This window comes from Colobus angolensis, unplaced genomic scaffold (genome assembly GCF_000951035.1).
Source record: "Colobus angolensis palliatus isolate OR3802 unplaced genomic scaffold, Cang.pa_1.0 Scaffold68, whole genome shotgun sequence".
Lineage (NCBI taxonomy): Eukaryota > Metazoa > Chordata > Mammalia > Primates > Cercopithecidae > Colobus > Colobus angolensis.
Window position 1 is genome coordinate 4898022 of NW_012120487.1, and position 5650 is coordinate 4903671.

The following is a 5650-nucleotide window of genomic DNA, read 5'->3' on the forward strand; positions in this document are numbered from 1 at the left end:
CTCAAAAAAAAAAAAAAAAGTAAATAAGGGAAATGTAAATTAACGTTTGAAAAATGTATAGGAATTGGGTGTAGGAATATACATACTTGTTCAAAAGCCCTGAGAAAGCACGTCAGTATGGCTAAATTTTAGTGTACTAATCTGGAATCAAAGGGGAAAGGAGTCCATGGTCGAGATCATATAGAACCTTCCTATGAGTAAGAGGTCATTGCCTGATCTGTTTTATATATCACTGGATCCCCAGCTTCTAAAATAGTTTCTGGTACTCAGTAGATAATGGTTGAACAAAAGAAAAGAGAGGGTATGATCACAAGTGTTTTCCAAGTAGACCACTCTGGCTCATGTATGAAAAACATTGGATAGTGGGGGCAAAGGTAAGACTGGAAGAAAAGAGAGCAGTTAGAAGGCTGCTGAAATAATATAGGCAATAGAAGGTGATACCTTGGATTTGAGGAGTGATAGTGGTGATGGAAAGATGTGGATAAATAATATGTATTCAGGAAGCAGAATTGCCCAGGTTTAGGTAGTAGTTGATTTGATGTGGGAGAATGAAGAGAAAAGTGTTAGGTATAACTCCCTGCTCTCTGGTTTTCTGGATGGATCGATGATGGTGCCAGTAACTCAGTAAACAGGAAATTCTGAAAAAGGAGCAGTTTTGATAGGAGACGAGTATACTAGCTCAGTTTTGGACATATTAAGTTTGAGTTATTCGTGAGATACATAGATGAAGAACAGGTCTGAAGCTCAGAAAAGAGACCTAAATTGGAGATAAAAATTTGAGGTTTATTGGTTTCTAGGTGGTAAACAAAGCTTATTGAATGAGATCACCTACATTGAGATTGGGAAGTGAAGAAAGGGCCCAAGGAGAAAGCCTCAAGGAACTTATAGAAGAGGAAGAACTCACAAAAGAGACTGAGAAGGAACTACCAGGGTGTTAAGAAGAAAACTTGTGTGATCACAGGAAAAATACCTCTGATGCTGAGCCCAATACAATTCTGAGCCCACAGTACATGTTAGAAGTGTCAGATCAGAGGCCCGGTGCAGTGGCTTATGCCTGTAATCCCAGCACTTTGGGAGGCCAAGGCAGGAGGATCAATTGAGGCCAGGAGTTCAAGACCAGCCTGGCCAACAGGACGAAACCTTGTCTCTACTAAAAATACAAAAATTAGCCAGCTGTGGTGGTACACGCCTGTAATCCCAGCTACTTGGGTGGCACACACCTTTAATCCCAGCTACTTAGGAGGCTGAGGCGAGAATTGAACTCCGTCTCAAAGAAAAAGAAGTCTCAGATTAGATATATAAAATATAAGAATTGGCAAGGGATCTCAGAGGTATTTTAGTCTGGTGTCTTCAGATATAAAGATAAATACTTACTCAGATGAAACTCACAAATGACCAGTGGGCATAGACAGGACTTCCAAACCAGAAGTATTGTTTTCCTATTTAAAATAATTTAGAAAGTTACCATCTTTCATTTGTATTATAAAGAGTATTCCTCAGAGGAAACAGGTAAATTAAGCTATTACTTTGTTTTTGTTTTTGTCTTTTTCCTTTTTGGAAATGGGGTCTAGCTCTCTCACCCAAGCTGGAATTCAGTGGCATAAGCATGGCTCACTGCAACCTCTGCCTCCCAGGCTCAAGCGATTCTCCTGCCTCAGCCTCCCAAGTAGCTGGAACCACAATCACAGGCATGCACCACCATGCCCGGCTAATTTTTTTGTACTTTTTGTGGAGGCAGGGTTTCTCCATGTTGTGTGAGCTGGTCTTGAACTCCAGGGCTCAAGTGATCTGGCCACCTCGGCCTCCCAAAATCCTGGGATTACAGGCATGAGCCACTGCGCCCAGCCAAAGTATAACTATTATATAGGAAACTGAGGGCCAAGGTTGCAATGAACCAAGTTTGTGCTACTTCACTCCAGCCTGCGCAACAGAGTGAGACTCTTGTCTCCAAAAAAAGGGAAACTGAGGCATCAGAAAGTTAAAAAGAACTTGAGATCCCCAATAAAGTTAAAGAATACAAGATTATAATTTTTAACCTCATTTACTGAGATGTTCTCTTTTCTTTTTTGAGAGAGGGTCTTTCTGTGTTGCCCAGGCTAGAGTGCAGTGGTACATTCATAGCTCACTGCAATCTCAACCTCCTAGACTCAAGCAGTCCTCCCACCTCAGCCTCCCAAGTAATTGGGACTACAGGCATGCACCACCATGCCTGGCTAATTTATTTTTAAGAGATGGGGGTCTCACTATGTTGCCCAGCCTGGTCTTGAATTCCTGGCCTCAAGCAGTCCTCCCACCTTGGCCTCTCAAACTGCTGGGATTACAGGTGTGCACAACTGAGCTCAACCCAGACTTTAAGTGTAATTTTTAAATATTTCTTCGGTTTCAGACCCTGACAGACTTTCTTAGAGTGTAGTATTTAAAGGCTTTTTTACATTTCCACTTCATCTGCAGCCACCCTAAACTCCTTTCCATTTTTACCTCAAGGATTTCCCTCCCATCAGATATGGTGAGTCTTGTCTCCCTATTATTCTGGTGAAAGTTTAGAAATCATGAAAATTAAAAACAGCTCATTTCTGTGTTCAATCCCTGCCTTTGAAAGTTAATTTAGTCAATGCAATGACTCTCTATCTGCAAGAGGGACAGATCTGAGCCTTACTTACTTTTTAGATGGAGTCTCACTCTGTTGCCTAGGCTGGAGTGCAATGGCATGATCTTAGCTCACTGCAACCTCTGACTCCCAGGTTCAAGCAATTCTCTTGCCTCAACCTCCCAAGTAGCTGGGATTACAGACATACGCCACCACACCTGGCTAATTTTTTGTATTTTTAGTAGAGATGGGGTTCTGCCATGTTGGCCAGGCTGGTCTCAAACTCCTGACCTCAGGTGATCCACCTGCCTCGGCCTCCCAAAGTGCTAGGATTACAGGCGTGAGCCACCGTGCCCGGCCTGAGCCTTACTTTTAAAGATTAAAAGATAAATTATTCTTAACTTAATTATCCATCTTTATAATTGAAAGTCAGGATAAGGCAGAAATGTGAAATGTTGATTCTACATTGAGTAGATTGGAATGGTATGAGCCCATTAACGTCTTAAACCCAAAATTATCTCCCCCTTGCTTTAATGTCTAAAATTCCTCCATTACTATTCATGTCCCTTTTTATAACTCCTGTTAAATGCCAATAACACCCTCGAAAGGAGTGAGAAACTAACCCATTTTGTGAATGGATATGTTTTATTTCCTCTAGTTTGAAGCACACTCTAGGCAGCTTCAGATGACTATGAACCTGGGGCAGGTGAAGAGAGTGCTAAATCTAGGGGGAAAGACACAGAAAGAAGAGGTAGGTAACAAGAGAAATATTACCCACTTCAACATTTTGTCCAGGGCCCATGCTCTAAGACATTATACCTGTGGAGCTCTAGTTATTAATTGTCCCACCCACTTATTGCTATCCACATTTGACAGCTTTGTATCTAGGTCAAGAAGTAGGCATGTTCTTATGGAGTCTTCTCCCCGAAACTGAATGTGTGCACAATATACCAAGCAATTTGTGTGACCATAAAAATAGTTTTCTCAGCCAGGCATGGTGGCTCACACCTATTATCCCAGCACTTTGGGAGGCCAAGGCAGGTGGATCACCGGAGGTCAGGAGTTCGAGACCAGCCTGGCCAACATGGTAAAACCCCGTCTCTACTAAAAATACCAAAATTAGCCGGGCATGGTGGCTCACGCCTGTAATGCCAGCTACTTGGGAGGCTGAGGCAGAAAAATCCCTTCAACACAGGAAGCAAAAGTTACAGTGAGCTGAGATTGTACCACTGCATTCCAGCCTGGGCAACACAGTGAGACTCCATCTCAAAAACAAACAAACAAACAAAGTTTTCTCCTATACTAGAAACATAGTTCTAGAAGAATTTGATGTTCAAAACTTCATAATAAATTAGGAGTGACTCTAAAAAATGTGACAAATGAAAGATTATTTTATCACAAATCCAGCTAAGTTGCTCCTCCTCTCTGGACTAAAGATACACATTTTGATGCTCTGCCTGGAAAGAAGAATGTGAAGACACAAAATGATATTTAAAAATCTAATTATATTATTTGCTTTTAAGAAACCCATCATGGCATTCCTTTGCACTTTGAATAAAATCCAGCTGCTTGCTAACACTTATATGGCTTGCTTATTAATTATTTCTGTGCTTCCTCTAAGTCTACCATCTCATCTACCATTCAGCTTTTTGCTCCAGTCCACACTGGCTTTTTAATGTCCTTCAACACACTAGAGTAGTTCCTGCTTTAGGGCCATTACCTCTACTCCTCTGTCTGGAGTGTTCTTACTCTAAATTTTGCATAGCTGAGTTCTTCACACCAGTCATATGTCAGCAAACAAGTCACTGTTAAGAGAGGCCTTTTCTTATTCTACCTAAAATAGTACTGATGGTCAGGCGTGGTGGCTGACACATATAATCCCAGCACTTTGGGAGGCTGAGGTGGGTAGGTTGCTTAACCCAGGAGTTTGAGACCAGCCTGGGCAACATGGTGAAACCCTGTCTCTACAAACAATACACACACACACACACAAATTAGTCAGGTGTGGTGCATGCCAGATACTTGGAAGGCTGAGGTGGGAGGGTTGCTTCAGCCCAAGAGGGTGAGGCTGCAGTGAGCCATGATGATGCCACTGTGCTCCAGTCTGGATAACAGAGCAACACCCTGTCTCAAAAAAAAATAATAATTAATTAAAATAATATCATCTGAAATTATATTATTTGTCTATTAGCTTACTGTCTATATACCCTCTCTATATTATAGGCCCATGAGAAAGTTGGTACTTCATTTGTCTTGTTCCCCACTACATCCCTAGAGTCAAAAATGGGGCCTGGCACGTAGTGGGTATTCAATAAATACTTGTCAAATTGATGAATGAATGATATGGGAAATTGAAGTTTCAAGATCCCTGGAGAGACAGAAGAGTGGGATTAGCCTTAAATTGGAGAGGATCATTATCATTGGGCCTAGAAGGAAAGAGACACAGATAGGTGAAAATGCAGCAAAAATTTTAAATAGTTTTAGGAAGAAAGAAGCAGCAGGAATTTAAAAGAGTTCCCTTCTGACAGTCCCCAGCCTCCTCTTTTGTTTTGTTTTGTTTTGTTTTGAAACACGATACAAAGTCAATGTTGAGAATGAAAGGATAGGTAGTAGTATAGAAAATTCTGCTTTTGTGGGAACTGGTAAATCTGATACTTGCTTTTTTTTTTTTTTCCTTGTTTAAATTTCACATGTCTTGAAGCCAAGCCCAGCTGGTAGTTTCTGTTTCTTGAGTAACTGTAATACTTTGTGCCAAGACTGTTACTTTCTTTTTTTTTTTTTTTTTTTGGCGGGGGTGGGGACCGTGAGGGGAATGGAGTCTCGCTCTGTTGCCCAGGCTGGAGTGCAGTGGTGCAGTCTCAGCTCACTGCAACCGCTGTCTCCTGGGTTCAAGCAATTCTTCTACCTCAGCCTCCTGAGTAGCTGGAATTACAGGCACCTGCCACCATGCCCAGCTAATTTTTGCATTTTTAGTAGAGATAGGGTTTCACCACGTTGGTCAGGCTGGTCTTGAACTCCTGACCTCAGGTGATCCACCCACCTCGGCCTCCCGAAGTGCTGGGA